Here is a 22,995-nt window from a genome sequence, read left to right as displayed (position 1 = left end):
GGAGGAATCTACATAAAAACGCCTTCCTGGCAACGCCCAAATGCCCTGCTGCCATGCAGATAAACACTGGCAGCGGCAGCAAGTGCATGCCCACAGCCACCCCTTGTTCCTTCACACCTTGTATCAGCTGTAATCCAGTCCAGTCCAGTGCTGCCTGCTGAGCAGCACTGACCAACACTGCCTGGGCCCAGGCTTTTATCTCTGAGGCCCCATTATGATGTCAGAAAGCTGGCTCTGGAATCCTGAGGGCTCCACTATGACACGTGCAAAGTTCCGTCTGAACTTTATATAAGACGGTGAGGCTCAGTCAGTCACTCAGTGTTGCCTGAGAGGGCAACACTGCAACAGCCGGCCGCCAGGCTGTCTTTTTTTTGCACAGCTAGTTGCCTCCAGGAGGCCACAAGAGGGAGACAAGGGACTGCAAAATGGAAAATAGGCATCCACCAACTTTACAGACAACTTCTCCTTGCTCCTACAACCTCCATCCTTGCACAGTTTGTTATTCTTCTAGGTAACATAGTAACAAATCCAAATTGCTGCTCTCTTTGTAGGCAAGCAAGGCTTTGTTGCAACTGCAATTCTTACTTCTTCTTGAAATGTAGGGACGACAGTACATTCCATCACATCCATCTAGTGTACACAGGTAGGTCCATTATGGCGGGCAGGCGAGCGGGCGGGCTGCTTTATTGGCTGTTTGCTGTTCCCCTACTCCACTCCACTATTTGACTGTTGTGCTGCATCAATCAATCAATCAATCAATCAATCAATCAATCAATCAATCAGTGGCTGGCTCAGGTGCAGCTCTTTAACTTACCTAAAAGGGAGGGCGGAGAGAAGACAAGGAAGGTGAATGAGGTGTTCCAATGTGAAATGCCGGAAACACAGAAACACAGACGACACACAACAAGAGGTGGCAATCTATTCATTAATTGCATTTAATCAATGAGCTCATTATCACTCATGCATTGTCCAACAGGTGTTGAAATAATGGGATTAAAAGGGGAGATCCCTTCAGAAAGACAGAAACAATAGCAAAGACAAAAAACACTTTTGGAATCTGCTTTTAGTCAACACATAAGGAAAGGGTGCACCGGTCCTGGAAATACTGCAATACCAGGTCAATGCGTGGAGTGGACAGAGCAAGCTCTATTTCCATCTCCCTGTTCTAAAAATCCATTTAATATATGGTCCCCAGATAGGGGACGTATCAGATATTAAACTGATAAGAACAGATACTACACTTGATCTTAGCCAAAAGGCCGAGAAGCGATAACCCGAACGGGCCGCGCGTTGCCCGAGCCTGCCCGATACTGCTGTTCAGCCCTTGCAGCGATTCAGCCTACTTCTAGGCAATTCCATGGGGCCCTGCAGGCTCACACACTCACAGCTACACGGGAGGTGAATAAAGGCCGGAGAGGAAGCCAGACAGGATTTGCTTCTTTTGCTTGCACCACAATGCAGTGCTGAAAGAGGAGGAATCTACATAAAAACGCCTTCCTGGCAACGCCCAAATGCCCTGCTGCCATGCAGATAAACACTGGCAGCGGCAGCAAGTGCATGCCCACAGCCACCCCTTGTTCCTTCACACCTTGTATCAGCTGTAATCCAGTCCAGTCCAGTGCTGCCTGCTGAGCAGCACTGACCAACACTGCCTGGGCCCAGGCTTTTATCTCTGAGGCCCCATTATGATGTCAGAAAGCTGGCTCTGGAATCCTGAGGGCTCCACTATGACACGTGCAAAGTTCCGTCTGAACTTTATATAAGACGGTGAGGCTCAGTCAGTCACTCAGTGTTGCCTGAGAGGGCAACACTGCAACAGCCGGCCGCCAGGCTGTCTTTTTTTTGCACAGCTAGTTGCCTCCAGGAGGCCACAAGAGGGAGACAAGGGACTGCAAAATGGAAAATAGGCATCCACCAACTTTACAGACAACGTCTCCTTGCTCCTACAACCTCCATCCTTGCACAGTTTGTTATTCTTCTAGGTAATATAGTAACAAATCCAAATTGCTGCTCTCTTTGTAGGCAAGCAAGGCTTTGTTGCAACTGCAATTCTTACTTCTTCTTGAAATGTAGGGACGACAGTACATTCCATCACATCCATCTAGTGTACACAGGTAGGTCCATTGTGGCGGGCAGGCGAGCGGGCGGGCTGCTTTATTGGCTGTTTGCTGTTCCCCTACTCCACTCCACTATTTGACTGTTGTGCTGCATCAATCAATCAATCAATCAATCAATCAATCAATCAATCAATCAGTGGCTGGCTCAGGTGCAGCTCTTTAACTTACCTAAAAGGGAGGGCGGAGAGAAGACAAGGAAGGTGAATGAGGTGTTCCAATGTGAAATGCCGGAAACACAGAAACACAGACGACACACAACAAGAGGTGGCAATCTATTCATTAATTGCATTTAATCAATGAGCTCATTATCACTCATGCATTGTCCAACAGGTGTTGAAATAATGGGATTAAAAGGGGAGATCCCTTCAGAAAGACAGAAACAATAGCAAAGACAAAAAACACTTTTGGAATCTGCTTTTAGTCAACACATAAGGAAAGGGTGCACCGGTCCTGGAAATACTGCAATACCAGGTCAATGCGTGGAGTGGACAGAGCAAGCTCTATTTCCATCTCCCTGTTCTAAAAATCCATTTAATATATGGTCCCCAGATAGGGGACGTATCAGATATTAAACTGATAAGAACAGATACTACACTTGATCTTAGCCAAAAGGCCGAGAAGCGATAACCCGAACGGGCCGCGCGTTGCCCGAGCCTGCCCGATACTGCTGTTCAGCCCTTGCAGCGATTCAGCCTACTTCTAGGCAATTCCATGGGGCCCTGCAGGCTCACACACTCACAGCTACACGGGAGGTGAATAAAGGCCGGAGAGGAAGCCAGACAGGATTTGCTTCTTTTGCTTGCACCACAATGCAGTGCTGAAAGAGGAGGAATCTACATAAAAACGCCTTCCTGGCAACGCCCAAATGCCCTGCTGCCATGCAGATAAACACTGGCAGCGGCAGCAAGTGCATGCCCACAGCCACCCCTTGTTCCTTCACACCTTGTATCAGCTGTAATCCAGTCCAGTCCAGTGCTGCCTGCTGAGCAGCACTGACCAACACTGCCTGGGCCCAGGCTTTTATCTCTGAGGCCCCATTATGATGTCAGAAAGCTGGCTCTGGAATCCTGAGGGCTCCACTATGACACGTGCAAAGTTCCGTCTGAACTTTATATAAGACGGTGAGGCTCAGTCAGTCACTCAGTGTTGCCTGAGAGGGCAACACTGCAACAGCCGGCCGCCAGGCTGTCTTTTTTTTGCACAGCTAGTTGCCTCCAGGAGGCCACAAGAGGGAGACAAGGGACTGCAAAATGGAAAATAGGCATCCACCAACTTTACAGACAACTTCTCCTTGCTCCTACAACCTCCATCCTTGCACAGTTTGTTATTCTTCTAGGTAACATAGTAACAAATCCAAATTGCTGCTCTCTTTGTAGGCAAGCAAGGCTTTGTTGCAACTGCAATTCTTACTTCTTCTTGAAATGTAGGGACGACAGTACATTCCATCACATCCATCTAGTGTACACAGGTAGGTCCATTGTGGCGGGCAGGCGAGCGGGCGGGCTGCTTTATTGGCTGTTTGCTGTTCCCCTACTCCACTCCACTATTTGACTGTTGTGCTGCATCAATCAATCAATCAATCAATCAATCAGTGGCTGGCTCAGGTGCAGCTCTTTAACTTACCTAAAAGGGAGGGTGGAGAGAAGACAAGGAAGGTGAATGAGGTGTTCCAATGTGAAATGCCGGAAACACAGAAACACAGACGACACACAACAAGAGGTGGCAATCTATTCATTAATTGCATTTAATCAATGAGCTCATTATCACTCATGCATTGTCCAACAGGTGTTGAAATAATGGGATTAAAAGGGGAGATCCCTTCAGAAAGACAGAAACAATAGCAAAGACAAAAAACACTTTTGGAATCTGCTTTTAGTCAACACATAAGGAAAGGGTGCACCGGTCCTGGAAATACTGCAATACCAGGTCAATGCGTGGAGTGGACAGAGCAAGCTCTATTTCCATCTCCCTGTTCTAAAAATCCATTTAATATATGGTCCCCAGATAGGGGACGTATCAGATATTAAACTGATAAGAACAGATACTACACTTGATCTTAGCCAAAAGGCCGAGAAGCGATAACCCGAACGGGCCGCGCGTTGCCCGAGCCTGCCCGATACTGCTGTTCAGCCCTTGCAGCGATTCAGCCTACTTCTAGGCAATTCCATGGGGCCCTGCAGGCTCACACACTCACAGCTACACGGGAGGTGAATAAAGGCCGGAGAGGAAGCCAGACAGGATTTGCTTCTTTTGCTTGCACCACAATGCAGTGCTGAAAGAGGAGGAATCTACATAAAAACGCCTTCCTGGCAACGCCCAAATGCCCTGCTGCCATGCAGATAAACACTGGCAGCGGCAGCAAGTGCATGCCCACAGCCACCCCTTGTTCCTTCACACCTTGTATCAGCTGTAATCCAGTCCAGTCCAGTGCTGCCTGCTGAGCAGCACTGACCAACACTGCCTGGGCCCAGGCTTTTATCTCTGAGGCCCCATTATGATGTCAGAAAGCTGGCTCTGGAATCCTGAGGGCTCCACTATGACACGTGCAAAGTTCCGTCTGAACTTTATATAAGACGGTGAGGCTCAGTCAGTCACTCAGTGTTGCCTGAGAGGGCAACACTGCAACAGCCGGCCGCCAGGCTGTCTTTTTTTTGCACAGCTAGTTGCCTCCAGGAGGCCACAAGAGGGAGACAAGGGACTGCAAAATGGAAAATAGGCATCCACCAACTTTACAGACAACTTCTCCTTGCTCCTACAACCTCCATCCTTGCACAGTTTGTTATTCTTCTAGGTAACATAGTAACAAATCCAAATTGCTGCTCTCTTTGTAGGCAAGCAAGGCTTTGTTGCAACTGCAATTCTTACTTCTTCTTGAAATGTAGGGACGACAGTACATTCCATCACATCCATCTAGTGTACACAGGTAGGTCCATTGTGGCGGGCAGGCGAGCGGGCGGGCTGCTTTATTGGCTGTTTGCTGTTCCCCTACTCCACTCCACTATTTGACTGTTGTGCTGCATCAATCAATCAATCAATCAATCAATCAATCAATCAATCAATCAATCAGTGGCTGGCTCAGGTGCAGCTCTTTAACTTACCTAAAAGGGAGGGCGGAGAGAAGACAAGGAAGGTGAATGAGGTGTTCCAATGTGAAATGCCGGAAACACAGAAACACAGACGACACACAACAAGAGGTGGCAATCTATTCATTAATTGCATTTAATCAATGAGCTCATTATCACTCATGCATTGTCCAACAGGTGTTGAAATAATGGGATTAAAAGGGGAGATCCCTTCAGAAAGACAGAAACAATAGCAAAGACAAAAAACACTTTTGGAATCTGCTTTTAGTCAACACATAAGGAAAGGGTGCACCGGTCCTGGAAATACTGCAATACCAGGTCAATGCGTGGAGTGGACAGAGCAAGCTCTATTTCCATCTCCCTGTTCTAAAAATCCATTTAATATATGGTCCCCAGATAGGGGACGTATCAGATATTAAACTGATAAGAACAGATACTACACTTGATCTTAGCCAAAAGGCCGAGAAGCGATAACCCGAACGGGCCGCGCGTTGCCCGAGCCTGCCCGATACTGCTGTTCAGCCCTTGCAGCGATTCAGCCTACTTCTAGGCAATTCCATGGGGCCCTGCAGGCTCACACACTCACAGCTACACGGGAGGTGAATAAAGGCCGGAGAGGAAGCCAGACAGGATTTGCTTCTTTTGCTTGCACCACAATGCAGTGCTGAAAGAGGAGGAATCTACATAAAAACGCCTTCCTGGCAACGCCCAAATGCCCTGCTGCCATGCAGATAAACACTGGCAGCGGCAGCAAGTGCATGCCCACAGCCACCCCTTGTTCCTTCACACCTTGTATCAGCTGTAATCCAGTCCAGTCCAGTGCTGCCTGCTGAGCAGCACTGACCAACACTGCCTGGGCCCAGGCTTTTATCTCTGAGGCCCCATTATGATGTCAGAAAGCTGGCTCTGGAATCCTGAGGGCTCCACTATGACACGTGCAAAGTTCCGTCTGAACTTTATATAAGACGGTGAGGCTCAGTCAGTCACTCAGTGTTGCCTGAGAGGGCAACACTGCAACAGCCGGCCGCCAGGCTGTCTTTTTTTTGCACAGCTAGTTGCCTCCAGGAGGCCACAAGAGGGAGACAAGGGACTGCAAAATGGAAAATAGGCATCCACCAACTTTACAGACAACTTCTCCTTGCTCCTACAACCTCCATCCTTGCACAGTTTGTTATTCTTCTAGGTAACATAGTAACAAATCCAAATTGCTGCTCTCTTTGTAGGCAAGCAAGGCTTTGTTGCAACTGCAATTCTTACTTCTTCTTGAAATGTAGGGACGACAGTACATTCCATCACATCCATCTAGTGTACACAGGTAGGTCCATTGTGGCGGGCAGGCGAGCGGGCGGGCTGCTTTATTGGCTGTTTGCTGTTCCCCTACTCCACTCCACTATTTGACTGTTGTGCTGCATCAATCAATCAATCAATCAATCAATCAATCAATCAATCAATCAATCAATCAATCAATCAGTGGCTGGCTCAGGTGCAGCTCTTTAACTTACCTAAAAGGGAGGGCGGAGAGAAGACAAGGAAGGTGAATGAGGTGTTCCAATGTGAAATGCCGGAAACACAGAAACACAGACGACACACAACAAGAGGTGGCAATCTATTCATTAATTGCATTTAATCAATGAGCTCATTATCACTCATGCATTGTCCAACAGGTGTTGAAATAATGGGATTAAAAGGGGAGATCCCTTCAGAAAGACAGAAACAATAGCAAAGACAAAAAACACTTTTGGAATCTGCTTTTAGTCAACACATAAGGAAAGGGTGCACCGGTCCTGGAAATACTGCAATACCAGGTCAATGCGTGGAGTGGACAGAGCAAGCTCTATTTCCATCTCCCTGTTCTAAAAATCCATTTAATATATGGTCCCCAGATAGGGGACGTATCAGATATTAAACTGATAAGAACAGATACTACACTTGATCTTAGCCAAAAGGCCGAGAAGCGATAACCCGAACGGGCCGCGCGTTGCCCGAGCCTGCCCGATACTGCTGTTCAGCCCTTGCAGCGATTCAGCCTACTTCTAGGCAATTCCATGGGGCCCTGCAGGCTCACACACTCACAGCTACACGGGAGGTGAATAAAGGCCGGAGAGGAAGCCAGACAGGATTTGCTTCTTTTGCTTGCACCACAATGCAGTGCTGAAAGAGGAGGAATCTACATAAAACTTCCTGGCAACGCCCAAATGCCCTGCTGCCATGCAGATAAACACTGGCAGCGGCAGCAAGTGCATGCCCACAGCCACCCCTTGTTCCTTCACACCTTGTATCAGCTGTAATCCAGTCCAGTCCAGTGCTGCCTGCTGAGCAGCACTGACCAACACTGCCTGGGCCCAGGCTTTTATCTCTGAGGCCCCATTATGATGTCAGAAAGCTGGCTCTGGAATCCTGAGGGCTCCACTATGACACGTGCAAAGTTCCGTCTGAACTTTATATAAGACGGTGAGGCTCAGTCAGTCACTCAGTGTTGCCTGAGAGGGCAACACTGCAACAGCCGGCCGCCAGGCTGTCTTTTTTTTGCACAGCTAGTTGCCTCCAGGAGGCCACAAGAGGGAGACAAGGGACTGCAAAATGGAAAATAGGCATCCACCAACTTTACAGACAACTTCTCCTTGCTCCTACAACCTCCATCCTTGCACAGTTTGTTATTCTTCTAGGTAACATAGTAACAAATCCAAATTGCTGCTCTCTTTGTAGGCAAGCAAGGCTTTGTTGCAACTGCAATTCTTACTTCTTCTTGAAATGTAGGGACGACAGTACATTCCATCACATCCATCTAGTGTACACAGGTAGGTCCATTGTGGCGGGCAGGCGAGCGGGCGGGCTGCTTTATTGGCTGTTTGCTGTTCCCCTACTCCACTCCACTATTTGACTGTTGTGCTGCATCAATCAATCAATCAATCAATCAATCAATCAATCAATCAATCAATCAATCAATCAATCAGTGGCTGGCTCAGGTGCAGCTCTTTAACTTACCTAAAAGGGAGGGCGGAGAGAAGACAAGGAAGGTGAATGAGGTGTTCCAATGTGAAATGCCGGAAACACAGAAACACAGACGACACACAACAAGAGGTGGCAATCTATTCATTAATTGCATTTAATCAATGAGCTCATTATCACTCATGCATTGTCCAACAGGTGTTGAAATAATGGGATTAAAAGGGGAGATCCCTTCAGAAAGACAGAAACAATAGCAAAGACAAAAAACACTTTTGGAATCTGCTTTTAGTCAACACATAAGGAAAGGGTGCACCGGTCCTGGAAATACTGCAATACCAGGTCAATGCGTGGAGTGGACAGAGCAAGCTCTATTTCCATCTCCCTGTTCTAAAAATCCATTTAATATATGGTCCCCAGATAGGGGACGTATCAGATATTAAACTGATAAGAACAGATACTACACTTGATCTTAGCCAAAAGGCCGAGAAGCGATAACCCGAACGGGCCGCGCGTTGCCCGAGCCTGCCCGATACTGCTGTTCAGCCCTTGCAGCGATTCAGCCTACTTCTAGGCAATTCCATGGGGCCCTGCAGGCTCACACACTCACAGCTACACGGGAGGTGAATAAAGGCCGGAGAGGAAGCCAGACAGGATTTGCTTCTTTTGCTTGCACCACAATGCAGTGCTGAAAGAGGAGGAATCTACATAAAAACGCCTTCCTGGCAACGCCCAAATGCCCTGCTGCCATGCAGATAAACACTGGCAGCGGCAGCAAGTGCATGCCCACAGCCACCCCTTGTTCCTTCACACCTTGTATCAGCTGTAATCCAGTCCAGTCCAGTGCTGCCTGCTGAGCAGCACTGACCAACACTGCCTGGGCCCAGGCTTTTATCTCTGAGGCCCCATTATGATGTCAGAAAGCTGGCTCTGGAATCCTGAGGGCTCCACTATGACACGTGCAAAGTTCCGTCTGAACTTTATATAAGACGGTGAGGCTCAGTCAGTCACTCAGTGTTGCCTGAGAGGGCAACACTGCAACAGCCGGCCGCCAGGCTGTCTTTTTTTTGCACAGCTAGTTGCCTCCAGGAGGCCACAAGAGGGAGACAAGGGACTGCAAAATGGAAAATAGGCATCCACCAACTTTACAGACAACTTCTCCTTGCTCCTACAACCTCCATCCTTGCACAGTTTGTTATTCTTCTAGGTAACATAGTAACAAATCCAAATTGCTGCTCTCTTTGTAGGCAAGCAAGGCTTTGTTGCAACTGCAATTCTTACTTCTTCTTGAAATGTAGGGACGACAGTACATTCCATCACATCCATCTAGTGTACACAGGTAGGTCCATTGTGGCGGGCAGGCGAGCGGGCGGGCTGCTTTATTGGCTGTTTGCTGTTCCCCTACTCCACTCCACTATTTGACTGTTGTGCTGCATCAATCAATCAATCAATCAATCAATCAATCAATCAATCAATCAATCAATCAATCAGTGGCTGGCTCAGGTGCAGCTCTTTAACTTACCTAAAAGGGAGGGCGGAGAGAAGACAAGGAAGGTGAATGAGGTGTTCCAATGTGAAATGCCGGAAACACAGAAACACAGACGACACACAACAAGAGGTGGCAATCTATTCATTAATTGCATTTAATCAATGAGCTCATTATCACTCATGCATTGTCCAACAGGTGTTGAAATAATGGGATTAAAAGGGGAGATCCCTTCAGAAAGACAGAAACAATAGCAAAGACAAAAAACACTTTTGGAATCTGCTTTTAGTCAACACATAAGGAAAGGGTGCACCGGTCCTGGAAATACTGCAATACCAGGTCAATGCGTGGAGTGGACAGAGCAAGCTCTATTTCCATCTCCCTGTTCTAAAAATCCATTTAATATATGGTCCCCAGATAGGGGACGTATCAGATATTAAACTGATAAGAACAGATACTACACTTGATCTTAGCCAAAAGGCCGAGAAGCGATAACCCGAACGGGCCGCGCGTTGCCCGAGCCTGCCCGATACTGCTGTTCAGCCCTTGCAGCGATTCAGCCTACTTCTAGGCAATTCCATGGGGCCCTGCAGGCTCACACACTCACAGCTACACGGGAGGTGAATAAAGGCCGGAGAGGAAGCCAGACAGGATTTGCTTCTTTTGCTTGCACCACAATGCAGTGCTGAAAGAGGAGGAATCTACATAAAAACGCCTTCCTGGCAACGCCCAAATGCCCTGCTGCCATGCAGATAAACACTGGCAGCGGCAGCAAGTGCATGCCCACAGCCACCCCTTGTTCCTTCACACCTTGTATCAGCTGTAATCCAGTCCAGTCCAGTGCTGCCTGCTGAGCAGCACTGACCAACACTGCCTGGGCCCAGGCTTTTATCTCTGAGGCCCCATTATGATGTCAGAAAGCTGGCTCTGGAATCCTGAGGGCTCCACTATGACACGTGCAAAGTTCCGTCTGAACTTTATATAAGACGGTGAGGCTCAGTCAGTCACTCAGTGTTGCCTGAGAGGGCAACACTGCAACAGCCGGCCGCCAGGCTGTCTTTTTTTTGCACAGCTAGTTGCCTCCAGGAGGCCACAAGAGGGAGACAAGGGACTGCAAAATGGAAAATAGGCATCCACCAACTTTACAGACAACTTCTCCTTGCTCCTACAACCTCCATCCTTGCACAGTTTGTTATTCTTCTAGGTAACATAGTAACAAATCCAAATTGCTGCTCTCTTTGTAGGCAAGCAAGGCTTTGTTGCAACTGCAATTCTTACTTCTTCTTGAAATGTAGGGACGACAGTACATTCCATCACATCCATCTAGTGTACACAGGTAGGTCCATTGTGGCGGGCAGGCGAGCGGGCGGGCTGCTTTATTGGCTGTTTGCTGTTCCCCTACTCCACTCCACTATTTGACTGTTGTGCTGCATCAATCAATCAATCAATCAATCAATCAATCAATCAATCAATCAATCAATCAATCAATCAGTGGCTGGCTCAGGTGCAGCTCTTTAACTTACCTAAAAGGGAGGGTGGAGAGAAGACAAGGAAGGTGAATGAGGTGTTCCAATGTGAAATGCCGGAAACACAGAAACACAGACGACACACAACAAGAGGTGGCAATCTATTCATTAATTGCATTTAATCAATGAGCTCATTATCACTCATGCATTGTCCAACAGGTGTTGAAATAATGGGATTAAAAGGGGAGATCCCTTCAGAAAGACAGAAACAATAGCAAAGACAAAAAACACTTTTGGAATCTGCTTTTAGTCAACACATAAGGAAAGGGTGCACCGGTCCTGGAAATACTGCAATACCAGGTCAATGCGTGGAGTGGACAGAGCAAGCTCTATTTCCATCTCCCTGTTCTAAAAATCCATTTAATATATGGTCCCCAGATAGGGGACGTATCAGATATTAAACTGATAAGAACAGATACTACACTTGATCTTAGCCAAAAGGCCGAGAAGCGATAACCCGAACGGGCCGCGCGTTGCCCGAGCCTGCCCGATACTGCTGTTCAGCCCTTGCAGCGATTCAGCCTACTTCTAGGCAATTCCATGGGGCCCTGCAGGCTCACACACTCACAGCTACACGGGAGGTGAATAAAGGCCGGAGAGGAAGCCAGACAGGATTTGCTTCTTTTGCTTGCACCACAATGCAGTGCTGAAAGAGGAGGAATCTACATAAAAACGCCTTCCTGGCAACGCCCAAATGCCCTGCTGCCATGCAGATAAACACTGGCAGCGGCAGCAAGTGCATGCCCACAGCCACCCCTTGTTCCTTCACACCTTGTATCAGCTGTAATCCAGTCCAGTCCAGTGCTGCCTGCTGAGCAGCACTGACCAACACTGCCTGGGCCCAGGCTTTTATCTCTGAGGCCCCATTATGATGTCAGAAAGCTGGCTCTGGAATCCTGAGGGCTCCACTATGACACGTGCAAAGTTCCGTCTGAACTTTATATAAGACGGTGAGGCTCAGTCAGTCACTCAGTGTTGCCTGAGAGGGCAACACTGCAACAGCCGGCCGCCAGGCTGTCTTTTTTTTGCACAGCTAGTTGCCTCCAGGAGGCCACAAGAGGGAGACAAGGGACTGCAAAATGGAAAATAGGCATCCACCAACTTTACAGACAACTTCTCCTTGCTCCTACAACCTCCATCCTTGCACAGTTTGTTATTCTTCTAGGTAACATAGTAACAAATCCAAATTGCTGCTCTCTTTGTAGGCAAGCAAGGCTTTGTTGCAACTGCAATTCTTACTTCTTCTTGAAATGTAGGGACGACAGTACATTCCATCACATCCATCTAGTGTACACAGGTAGGTCCATTGTGGCGGGCAGGCGAGCGGGCGGGCTGCTTTATTGGCTGTTTGCTGTTCCCCTACTCCACTCCACTATTTGACTGTTGTGCTGCATCAATCAATCAATCAATCAATCAATCAATCAATCAATCAATCAATCAATCAGTGGCTGGCTCAGGTGCAGCTCTTTAACTTACCTAAAAGGGAGGGCGGAGAGAAGACAAGGAAGGTGAATGAGGTGTTCCAATGTGAAATGCCGGAAACACAGAAACACAGACGACACACAACAAGAGGTGGCAATCTATTCATTAATTGCATTTAATCAATGAGCTCATTATCACTCATGCATTGTCCAACAGGTGTTGAAATAATGGGATTAAAAGGGGAGATCCCTTCAGAAAGACAGAAACAATAGCAAAGACAAAAAACACTTTTGGAATCTGCTTTTAGTCAACACATAAGGAAAGGGTGCACCGGTCCTGGAAATACTGCAATACCAGGTCAATGCGTGGAGTGGACAGAGCAAGCTCTATTTCCATCTCCCTGTTCTAAAAATCCATTTAATATATGGTCCCCAGATAGGGGACGTATCAGATATTAAACTGATAAGAACAGATACTACACTTGATCTTAGCCAAAAGGCCGAGAAGCGATAACCCGAACGGGCCGCGCGTTGCCCGAGCCTGCCCGATACTGCTGTTCAGCCCTTGCAGCGATTCAGCCTACTTCTAGGCAATTCCATGGGGCCCTGCAGGCTCACACACTCACAGCTACACGGGAGGTGAATAAAGGCCGGAGAGGAAGCCAGACAGGATTTGCTTCTTTTGCTTGCACCACAATGCAGTGCTGAAAGAGGAGGAATCTACATAAAAACGCCTTCCTGGCAACGCCCAAATGCCCTGCTGCCATGCAGATAAACACTGGCAGCGGCAGCAAGTGCATGCCCACAGCCACCCCTTGTTCCTTCACACCTTGTATCAGCTGTAATCCAGTCCAGTCCAGTGCTGCCTGCTGAGCAGCACTGACCAACACTGCCTGGGCCCAGGCTTTTATCTCTGAGGCCCCATTATGATGTCAGAAAGCTGGCTCTGGAATCCTGAGGGCTCCACTATGACACGTGCAAAGTTCCGTCTGAACTTTATATAAGACGGTGAGGCTCAGTCAGTCACTCAGTGTTGCCTGAGAGGGCAACACTGCAACAGCCGGCCGCCAGGCTGTCTTTTTTTTGCACAGCTAGTTGCCTCCAGGAGGCCACAAGAGGGAGACAAGGGACTGCAAAATGGAAAATAGGCATCCACCAACTTTACAGACACTTCTCCTTGCTCCTACAACCTCCATCCTTGCACAGTTTGTTATTCTTCTAGGTAACATAGTAACAAATCCAAATTGCTGCTCTCTTTGTAGGCAAGCAAGGCTTTGTTGCAACTGCAATTCTTACTTCTTCTTGAAATGTAGGGACGACAGTACATTCCATCACATCCATCTAGTGTACACAGGTAGGTCCATTGTGGCGGGCAGGCGAGCGGGCGGGCTGCTTTATTGGCTGTTTGCTGTTCCCCTACTCCACTCCACTATTTGACTGTTGTGCTGCATCAATCAATCAATCAATCAATCAATCAATCAATCAATCAATCAATCAATCAATCAGTGGCTGGCTCAGGTGCAGCTCTTTAACTTACCTAAAAGGGAGGGTGGAGAGAAGACAAGGAAGGTGAATGAGGTGTTCCAATGTGAAATGCCGGAAACACAGAAACACAGACGACACACAACAAGAGGTGGCAATCTATTCATTAATTGCATTTAATCAATGAGCTCATTATCACTCATGCATTGTCCAACAGGTGTTGAAATAATGGGATTAAAAGGGTAGATCCCTTCAGAAAGACAGAAACAATAGCAAAGACAAAAAACACTTTTGGAATCTGCTTTTAGTCAACACATAAGGAAAGGGTGCACCGGTCCTGGAAATACTGCAATACCAGGTCAATGCGTGGAGTGGACAGAGCAAGCTCTATTTCCATCTCCCTGTTCTAAAAATCCATTTAATATATGGTCCCCAGATAGGGGACGTATCAGATATTAAACTGATAAGAACAGATACTACACTTGATCTTAGCCAAAAGGCCGAGAAGCGATAACCCGAACGGGCCGCGCGTTGCCCGAGCCTGCCCGATACTGCTGTTCAGCCCTTGCAGCGATTCAGCCTACTTCTAGGCAATTCCATGGGGCCCTGCAGGCTCACACACTCACAGCTACACGGGAGGTGAATAAAGGCCGGAGAGGAAGCCAGACAGGATTTGCTTCTTTTGCTTGCACCACAATGCAGTGCTGAAAGAGGAGGAATCTACATAAAAACGCCTTCCTGGCAACGCCCAAATGCCCTGCTGCCATGCAGATAAACACTGGCAGCGGCAGCAAGTGCATGCCCACAGCCACCCCTTGTTCCTTCACACCTTGTATCAGCTGTAATCCAGTCCAGTCCAGTGCTGCCTGCTGAGCAGCACTGACCAACACTGCCTGGGCCCAGGCTTTTATCTCTGAGGCCCCATTATGATGTCAGAAAGCTGGCTCTAGAATCCTGAGGGCTCCACTATGACACGTGCAAAGTTCCGTCTGAACTTTATATAAGACGGTGAGGCTCAGTCAGTCACTCAGTGTTGCCTGAGAGGGCAACACTGCAACAGCCGGCCGCCAGGCTGTCTTTTTTTTGCACAGCTAGTTGCCTCCAGGAGGCCACAAGAGGGAGACAAGGGACTGCAAAATGGAAAATAGGCATCCACCAACTTTACAGACAACTTCTCCTTGCTCCTACAACCTCCATCCTTGCACAGTTTGTTATTCTTCTAGGTAACATAGTAACAAATCCAAATTGCTGCTCTCTTTGTAGGCAAGCAAGGCTTTGTTGCAACTGCAATTCTTACTTCTTCTTGAAATGTAGGGACGACAGTACATTCCATCACATCCATCTAGTGTACACAGGTAGGTCCATTGTGGCGGGCAGGCGAGCGGGCGGGCTGCTTTATTGGCTGTTTGCTGTTCCCCTACTCCACTCCACTATTTGACTGTTGTGCTGCATCAATCAATCAATCAATCAATCAATCAATCAATCAATCAATCAATCAATCAATCAGTGGCTGGCTCAGGTGCAGCTCTTTAACTTACCTAAAAGGGAGGGCGGAGAGAAGACAAGGAAGGTGAATGAGGTGTTCCAATGTGAAATGCCGGAAACACAGAAACACAGACGACACACAACAAGAGGTGGCAATCTATTCATTAATTGCATTTAATCAATGAGCTCATTATCACTCATGCATTGTCCAACAGGTGTTGAAATAATGGGATTAAAAGGGGAGATCCCTTCAGAAAGACAGAAACAATAGCAAAGACAAAAAACACTTTTGGAATCTGCTTTTAGTCAACACATAAGGAAAGGGTGCACCGGTCCTGGAAATACTGCAATACCAGGTCAATGCGTGGAGTGGACAGAGCAAGCTCTATTTCCATCTCCCTGTTCTAAAAATCCATTTAATATATGGTCCCCAGATAGGGGACGTATCAGATATTAAACTGATAAGAACAGATACTACACTTGATCTTAGCCAAAAGGCCGAGAAGCGATAACCCGAACGGGCCGCGCGTTGCCCGAGCCTGCCCGATACTGCTGTTCAGCCCTTGCAGCGATTCAGCCTACTTCTAGGCAATTCCATGGGGCCCTGCAGGCTCACACACTCACAGCTACACGGGAGGTGAATAAAGGCCGGAGAGGAAGCCAGACAGGATTTGCTTCTTTTGCTTGCACCACAATGCAGTGCTGAAAGAGGAGGAATCTACATAAAAACGCCTTCCTGGCAACGCCCAAATGCCCTGCTGCCATGCAGATAAACACTGGCAGCGGCAGCAAGTGCATGCCCACAGCCACCCCTTGTTCCTTCACACCTTGTATCAGCTGTAATCCAGTCCAGTCCAGTGCTGCCTGCTGAGCAGCACTGACCAACACTGCCTGGGCCCAGGCTTTTATCTCTGAGGCCCCATTATGATGTCAGAAAGCTGGCTCTGGAATCCTGAGGGCTCCACTATGACACGTGCAAAGTTCCGTCTGAACTTTATATAAGACGGTGAGGCTCAGTCAGTCACTCAGTGTTGCCTGAGAGGGCAACACTGCAACAGCCGGCCGCCAGGCTGTCTTTTTTTTGCACAGCTAGTTGCCTCCAGGAGGCCACAAGAGGGAGACAAGGGACTGCAAAATGGAAAATAGGCATCCACCAACTTTACAGACAACTTCTCCTTGCTCCTACAACCTCCATCCTTGCACAGTTTGTTATTCTTCTAGGTAACATAGTAACAAATCCAAATTGCTGCTCTCTTTGTAGGCAAGCAAGGCTTTGTTGCAACTGCAATTCTTACTTCTTCTTGAAATGTAGGGACGACAGTACATTCCATCACATCCATCTAGTGTACACAGGTAGGTCCATTGTGGCGGGCAGGCGAGCGGGCGGGCTGCTTTATTGGCTGTTTGCTGTTCCCCTACTCCACTCCACTATTTGACTGTTGTGCTGCATCAATCAATCAATCAATCAATCAATCAATCAATCAATCAATCAATCAATCAATCAATCAATCAGTGGCTGGCTCAGGTGCAGCTCTTTAACTTACCTAAAAGGGAGGGCGGAGAGAAGACAAGGAAGGTGAATGAGGTGTTCCAATGTGAAATGCCGGAAACACAGAAACACAGACGACACACAACAAGAGGTGGCAATCTATTCATTAATTGCATTTAATCAATGAGCTCATTATCACTCATGCATTGTCCAACAGGTGTTGAAATAATGGGATTAAAAGGGGAGATCCCTTCAGAAAGACAGAAACAATAGCAAAGACAAAAAACACTTTTGGAATCTGCTTTTAGTCAACACATAAGGAAAGGGTGCACCGGTCCTGGAAATACTGCAATACCAGGTCAATGCGTGGAGTGGACAGAGCAAGCTCTATTTCCATCTCCCTGTTCTAAAAATCCATTTAATATATGGTCCCCAGATAGGGGACGTATCAGATATTAAACTGATAAGAACAGATACTACACTTGATCTTAGCCAAAAGGCCGAGAAGCGATAACCCGAACGGGCCGCGCGTTGCCCGAGCCTGCCCGATACTGCTGTTCAGCCCTTGCAGCGATTCAGCCTACTTCTAGGCAATTCCATGGGGCCCTGCAGGCTCACACACTCACAGCTACACGGGAGGTGAATAAAGGCCGGAGAGGAAGCCAGACAGGATTTGCTTCTTTTGCTTGCACCACAATGCAGTGCTGAAAGAGGAGGAATCTACATAAAAACGCCTTCCTGGCAACGCCCAAATGCCCTGCTGCCATGCAGATAAACACTGGCAGCGGCAGCAAGTGCATGCCCACAGCCACCCCTTGTTCCTTCACACCTTGTATCAGCTGTAATCCAGTCCAGTCCAGTGCTGCCTGCTGAGCAGCACTGACCAACACTGCCTGGGCCCAGGCTTTTATCTCTGAGGCCCCATTATGATGTCAGAAAGCTGGCTCTGGAATCCTGAGGGCTCCACTATGACACGTGCAAAGTTCCGTCTGAACTTTATATAAGACGGTGAGGCTCAGTCAGTCACTCAGTGTTGCCTGAGAGGGCAACACTGCAACAGCCGGCCGCCAGGCTGTCTTTTTTTTGCACAGCTAGTTGCCTCCACCAGGAGGCCACAAGAGGGAGACAAGGGACTGCAAAATGGAAAATAGGCATCCACCAACTTTACAGACAACTTCTCCTTGCTCCTACAACCTCCATCCTTGCACAGTTTGTTATTCTTCTAGGTAACATAGTAACAAATCCAAATTGCTGCTCTCTTTGTAGGCAAGCAAGGCTTTGTTGCAACTGCAATTCTTACTTCTTCTTGAAATGTAGGGACGACAGTACATTCCATCACATCCATCTAGTGTACACAGGTAGGTCCATTGTGGCGGGCAGGCGAGCGGGCGGGCTGCTTTATTGGCTGTTTGCTGTTCCCCTACTCCACTCCACTATTTGACTGTTGTGCTGCAATCAATCAATCAATCAATCAATCAATCAATCAATCAATCAATCAATCAATCAATCAGTGGCTGGCTCAGGTGCAGCTCTTTAACTTACCTAAAAGGGAGGGCGGAGAGAAGACAAGGAAGGTGAATGAGGTGTTCCAATGTGAAATGCCGGAAACACAGAAACACAGACGACACACAACAAGAGGTGGCAATCTATTCATTAATTGCATTTAATCAATGAGCTCATTATCACTCATGCATTGTCCAACAGGTGTTGAAATAATGGGATTAAAAGGGGAGATCCCTTCAGAAAGACAGAAACAATAGCAAAGACAAAAAACACTTTTGGAATCTGCTTTTAGTCAACACATAAGGAAAGGGTGCACCGGTCCTGGAAATACTGCAATACCAGGTCAATGCGTGGAGTGGACAGAGCAAGCTCTATTTCCATCTCCCTGTTCTAAAAATCCATTTAATATATGGTCCCCAGATAGGGGACGTATCAGATATTAAACTGATAAGAACAGATACTACACTTGATCTTAGCCAAAAGGCCGAGAAGCGATAACCCGAACGGGCCGCGCGTTGCCCGAGCCTGCCCGATACTGCTGTTCAGCCCTTGCAGCGATTCAGCCTACTTCTAGGCAATTCCATGGGGCCCTGCAGGCTCACACACTCACAGCTACACGGGAGGTGAATAAAGGCCGGAGAGGAAGCCAGACAGGATTTGCTTCTTTTGCTTGCACCACAATGCAGTGCTGAAAGAGGAGGAATCTACATAAAAACGCCTTCCTGGCAACGCCCAAATGCCCTGCTGCCATGCAGATAAACACTGGCAGCGGCAGCAAGTGCATGCCCACAGCCACCCCTTGTTCCTTCACACCTTGTATCAGCTGTAATCCAGTCCAGTCCAGTGCTGCCTGCTGAGCAGCACTGACCAACACTGCCTGGGCCCAGGCTTTTATCTCTGAGGCCCCATTATGATGTCAGAAAGCTGGCTCTGGAATCCTGAGGGCTCCACTATGACACGTGCAAAGTTCCGTCTGAACTTTATATAAGACGGTGAGGCTCAGTCAGTCACTCAGTGTTGCCTGAGAGGGCAACACTGCAACAGCCGGCCGCCAGGCTGTCTTTTTTTTGCACAGCTAGTTGCCTCCAGGAGGCCACAAGAGGGAGACAAGGGACTGCAAAATGGAAAATAGGCATCCACCAACTTTACAGACAACTTCTCCTTGCTCCTACAACCTCCATCCTTGCACAGTTTGTTATTCTTCTAGGTAACATAGTAACAAATCCAAATTGCTGCTCTCTTTGTAGGCAAGCAAGGCTTTGTTGCAACTGCAATTCTTACTTCTTCTTGAAATGTAGGGACGACAGTACATTCCATCACATCCATCTAGTGTACACAGGTAGGTCCATTGTGGCGGGCAGGCGAGCGGGCGGGCTGCTTTATTGGCTGTTTGCTGTTCCCCTACTCCACTCCACTATTTGACTGTTGTGCTGCATCAATCAATCAATCAATCAATCAATCAATCAATCAATCAATCAATCAATCAGTGGCTGGCTCAGGTGCAGCTCTTTAACTTACCTAAAAGGGAGGGCGGAGAGAAGACAAGGAAGGTGAATGAGGTGTTCCAATGTGAAATGCCGGAAACACAGAAACACAGACGACACACAACAAGAGGTGGCAATCTATTCATTAATTGCATTTAATCAATGAGCTCATTATCACTCATGCATTGTCCAACAGGTGTTGAAATAATGGGATTAAAAGGGGAGATCCCTTCAGAAAGACAGAAACAATAGCAAAGACAAAAAACACTTTTGGAATCTGCTTTTAGTCAACACATAAGGAAAGGGTGCACCGGTCCTGGAAATACTGCAATACCAGGTCAATGCGTGGAGTGGACAGAGCAAGCTCTATTTCCATCTCCCTGTTCTAAAAATCCATTTAATATATGGTCCCCAGATAGGGGACGTATCAGATATTAAACTGATAAGAACAGATACTACACTTGATCTTAGCCAAAAGGCCGAGAAGCGATAACCCGAACGGGCCGCGCGTTGCCCGAGCCTGCCCGATACTGCTGTTCAGCCCTTGCAGCGATTCAGCCTACTTCTAGGCAATTCCATGGGGCCCTGCAGGCTCACACACTCACAGCTACACGGGAGGTGAATAAAGGCCGGAGAGGAAGCCAGACAGGATTTGCTTCTTTTGCTTGCACCACAATGCAGTGCTGAAAGAGGAGGAATCTACATAAAAACGCCTTCCTGGCAACGCCCAAATGCCCTGCTGCCATGCAGATAAACACTGGCAGCGGCAGCAAGTGCATGCCCACAGCCACCCCTTGTTCCTTCACACCTTGTATCAGCTGTAATCCAGTCCAGTCCAGTGCTGCCTGCTGAGCAGCACTGACCAACACTGCCTGGGCCCAGGCTTTTATCTCTGAGGCCCCATTATGATGTCAGAAAGCTGGCTCTGGAATCCTGAGGGCTCCACTATGACACGTGCAAAGTTCCGTCTGAACTTTATATAAGACGGTGAGGCTCAGTCAGTCACTCAGTGTTGCCTGAGAGGGCAACACTGCAACAGCCGGCCGCCAGGCTGTCTTTTTTTTGCACAGCTAGTTGCCTCCAGGAGGCCACAAGAGGGAGACAAGGGACTGCAAAATGGAAAATAGGCATCCACCAACTTTACAGACAACTTCTCCTTGCTCCTACAACCTCCATCCTTGCACAGTTTGTTATTCTTCTAGGTAACATAGTAACAAATCCAAATTGCTGCTCTCTTTGTAGGCAAGCAAGGCTTTGTTGCAACTGCAATTCTTACTTCTTCTTGAAATGTAGGGACGACAGTACATTCCATCACATCCATCTAGTGTACACAGGTAGGTCCATTGTGGCGGGCAGGCGAGCGGGCGGGCTGCTTTATTGGCTGTTTGCTGTTCCCCTACTCCACTCCACTATTTGACTGTTGTGCTGCATCAATCAATCAATCAATCAATCAATCAATCAATCAATCAATCAATCAGTGGCTGGCTCAGGTGCAGCTCTTTAACTTACCTAAAAGGGAGGGCGGAGAGAAGACAAGGAAGGTGAATGAGGTGTTCCAATGTGAAATGCCGGAAACACAGAAACACAGACGACACACAACAAGAGGTGGCAATCTATTCATTAATTGCATTTAATCAATGAGCTCATTATCACTCATGCATTGTCCAACAGGTGTTGAAATAATGGGATTAAAAGGGGAGATCCCTTCAGAAAGACAGAAACAATAGCAAAGACAAAAAACACTTTTGGAATCTGCTTTTAGTCAACACATAAGGAAAGGGTGCACCGGTCCTGGAAATACTGCAATACCAGGTCAATGCGTGGAGTGGACAGAGCAAGCTCTATTTCCATCTCCCTGTTCTAAAAATCCATTTAATATATGGTCCCCAGATAGGGGACGTATCAGATATTAAACTGATAAGAACAGATACTACACTTGATCTTAGCCAAAAGGCCGAGAAGCGATAACCCGAACGGGCCGCGCGTTGCCCGAGCCTGCCCGATACTGCTGTTCAGCCCTTGCAGCGATTCAGCCTACTTCTAGGCAATTCCATGGGGCCCTGCAGGCTCACACACTCACAGCTACACGGGAGGTGAATAAAGGCCGGAGAGGAAGCCAGACAGGATTTGCTTCTTTTGCTTGCACCACAATGCAGTGCTGAAAGAGGAGGAATCTACATAAAAACGCCTTCCTGGCAACGCCCAAATGCCCTGCTGCCATGCAGATAAACACTGGCAGCGGCAGCAAGTGCATGCCCACAGCCACCCCTTGTTCCTTCACACCTTGTATCAGCTGTAATCCAGTCCAGTCCAGTGCTGCCTGCTGAGCAGCACTGACCAACACTGCCTGGGCCCAGGCTTTTATCTCTGAGGCCCCATTATGATGTCAGAAAGCTGGCTCTGGAATCCTGAGGGCTCCACTATGACACGTGCAAAGTTCCGTCTGAACTTTATATAAGACGGTGAGGCTCAGTCAGTCACTCAGTGTTGCCTGAGAGGGCAACACTGCAACAGCCGGCCGCCAGGCTGTCTTTTTTTTGCACAGCTAGTTGCCTCCAGGAGGCCACAAGAGGGAGACAAGGGACTGCAAAATGGAAAATAGGCATCCACCAACTTTACAGACAACTTCTCCTTGCTCCTACAACCTCCATCCTTGCACAGTTTGTTATTCTTCTAGGTAACATAGTAACAAATCCAAATTGCTGCTCTCTTTGTAGGCAAGCAAGGCTTTGTTGCAACTGCAATTCTTACTTCTTCTTGAAATGTAGGGACGACAGTACATTCCATCACATCCATCTAGTGTATACAGGTAGGTCCATTGTGGCGGGCAGGCGAGCGGGCGGGCTGCTTTATTGGCTGTTTGCTGTTCCCCTACTCCACTCCACTATTTGACTGTTGTGCTGCATCAATCAATCAATCAATCAATCAATCAATCAATCAATCAATCAATCAATCAATCAGTGGCTGGCTCAG

General features: G+C 47.8%; 15 non-coding genes across 15 annotated transcripts; all 15 read right to left on the bottom strand.

Moving 5' to 3' along the window:
• Positions 1–1,080: 1,080 nt before the first annotated feature.
• On the bottom strand, positions 1,081–1,271 carry LOC142700917 (U2 spliceosomal RNA). Its single transcript, XR_012866784.1, has one exon. It is a non-coding gene; the product is annotated as a U2 spliceosomal RNA (small nuclear RNA).
• A 1,280-nt stretch (positions 1,272–2,551) lies between these two features.
• Positions 2,552–2,742, bottom strand: LOC142700916 (U2 spliceosomal RNA). Its single transcript, XR_012866783.1, has one exon. It is a non-coding gene; the product is annotated as a U2 spliceosomal RNA (small nuclear RNA).
• Positions 2,743–4,006: 1,264 nt separating this feature from the next.
• On the bottom strand, positions 4,007–4,197 carry LOC142700915 (U2 spliceosomal RNA). The gene has a single exon (XR_012866782.1). It is a non-coding gene; the product is annotated as a U2 spliceosomal RNA (small nuclear RNA).
• A 1,284-nt stretch (positions 4,198–5,481) lies between these two features.
• On the bottom strand, positions 5,482–5,672 carry LOC142700914 (U2 spliceosomal RNA). Its single transcript, XR_012866781.1, has one exon. It is a non-coding gene; the product is annotated as a U2 spliceosomal RNA (small nuclear RNA).
• A 1,296-nt stretch (positions 5,673–6,968) lies between these two features.
• LOC142700912 (U2 spliceosomal RNA) lies at positions 6,969–7,159 on the bottom strand. Its single transcript, XR_012866779.1, has one exon. It is a non-coding gene; the product is annotated as a U2 spliceosomal RNA (small nuclear RNA).
• Positions 7,160–8,451: 1,292 nt separating this feature from the next.
• Positions 8,452–8,642, bottom strand: LOC142700910 (U2 spliceosomal RNA). The gene has a single exon (XR_012866778.1). It is a non-coding gene; the product is annotated as a U2 spliceosomal RNA (small nuclear RNA).
• A 1,292-nt stretch (positions 8,643–9,934) lies between these two features.
• Positions 9,935–10,125, bottom strand: LOC142700909 (U2 spliceosomal RNA). Its single transcript, XR_012866777.1, has one exon. It is a non-coding gene; the product is annotated as a U2 spliceosomal RNA (small nuclear RNA).
• A 1,296-nt stretch (positions 10,126–11,421) lies between these two features.
• Positions 11,422–11,612, bottom strand: LOC142700908 (U2 spliceosomal RNA). The gene has a single exon (XR_012866776.1). It is a non-coding gene; the product is annotated as a U2 spliceosomal RNA (small nuclear RNA).
• A 1,288-nt stretch (positions 11,613–12,900) lies between these two features.
• LOC142700907 (U2 spliceosomal RNA) lies at positions 12,901–13,091 on the bottom strand. The gene has a single exon (XR_012866775.1). It is a non-coding gene; the product is annotated as a U2 spliceosomal RNA (small nuclear RNA).
• A 1,291-nt stretch (positions 13,092–14,382) lies between these two features.
• LOC142700906 (U2 spliceosomal RNA) lies at positions 14,383–14,573 on the bottom strand. Its single transcript, XR_012866774.1, has one exon. It is a non-coding gene; the product is annotated as a U2 spliceosomal RNA (small nuclear RNA).
• A 1,292-nt stretch (positions 14,574–15,865) lies between these two features.
• On the bottom strand, positions 15,866–16,056 carry LOC142700905 (U2 spliceosomal RNA). The gene has a single exon (XR_012866773.1). It is a non-coding gene; the product is annotated as a U2 spliceosomal RNA (small nuclear RNA).
• Positions 16,057–17,356: 1,300 nt separating this feature from the next.
• On the bottom strand, positions 17,357–17,547 carry LOC142700904 (U2 spliceosomal RNA). Its single transcript, XR_012866772.1, has one exon. It is a non-coding gene; the product is annotated as a U2 spliceosomal RNA (small nuclear RNA).
• Positions 17,548–18,843: 1,296 nt separating this feature from the next.
• LOC142700903 (U2 spliceosomal RNA) lies at positions 18,844–19,034 on the bottom strand. Its single transcript, XR_012866771.1, has one exon. It is a non-coding gene; the product is annotated as a U2 spliceosomal RNA (small nuclear RNA).
• A 1,288-nt stretch (positions 19,035–20,322) lies between these two features.
• LOC142700902 (U2 spliceosomal RNA) lies at positions 20,323–20,513 on the bottom strand. The gene has a single exon (XR_012866770.1). It is a non-coding gene; the product is annotated as a U2 spliceosomal RNA (small nuclear RNA).
• Positions 20,514–21,797: 1,284 nt separating this feature from the next.
• LOC142700899 (U2 spliceosomal RNA) lies at positions 21,798–21,988 on the bottom strand. Its single transcript, XR_012866768.1, has one exon. It is a non-coding gene; the product is annotated as a U2 spliceosomal RNA (small nuclear RNA).
• Positions 21,989–22,995: the final 1,007 nt, after the last annotated feature.

Source organism: Rhinoderma darwinii, unplaced genomic scaffold (assembly GCF_050947455.1).
Source record: "Rhinoderma darwinii isolate aRhiDar2 unplaced genomic scaffold, aRhiDar2.hap1 Scaffold_1982, whole genome shotgun sequence".
NCBI classification, from domain to species: Eukaryota; Metazoa; Chordata; class Amphibia; order Anura; family Rhinodermatidae; genus Rhinoderma; species Rhinoderma darwinii.
Note: the sequence above shows the minus strand (reverse complement) of the source record. Positions and strands in the feature narration are given on the sequence as shown.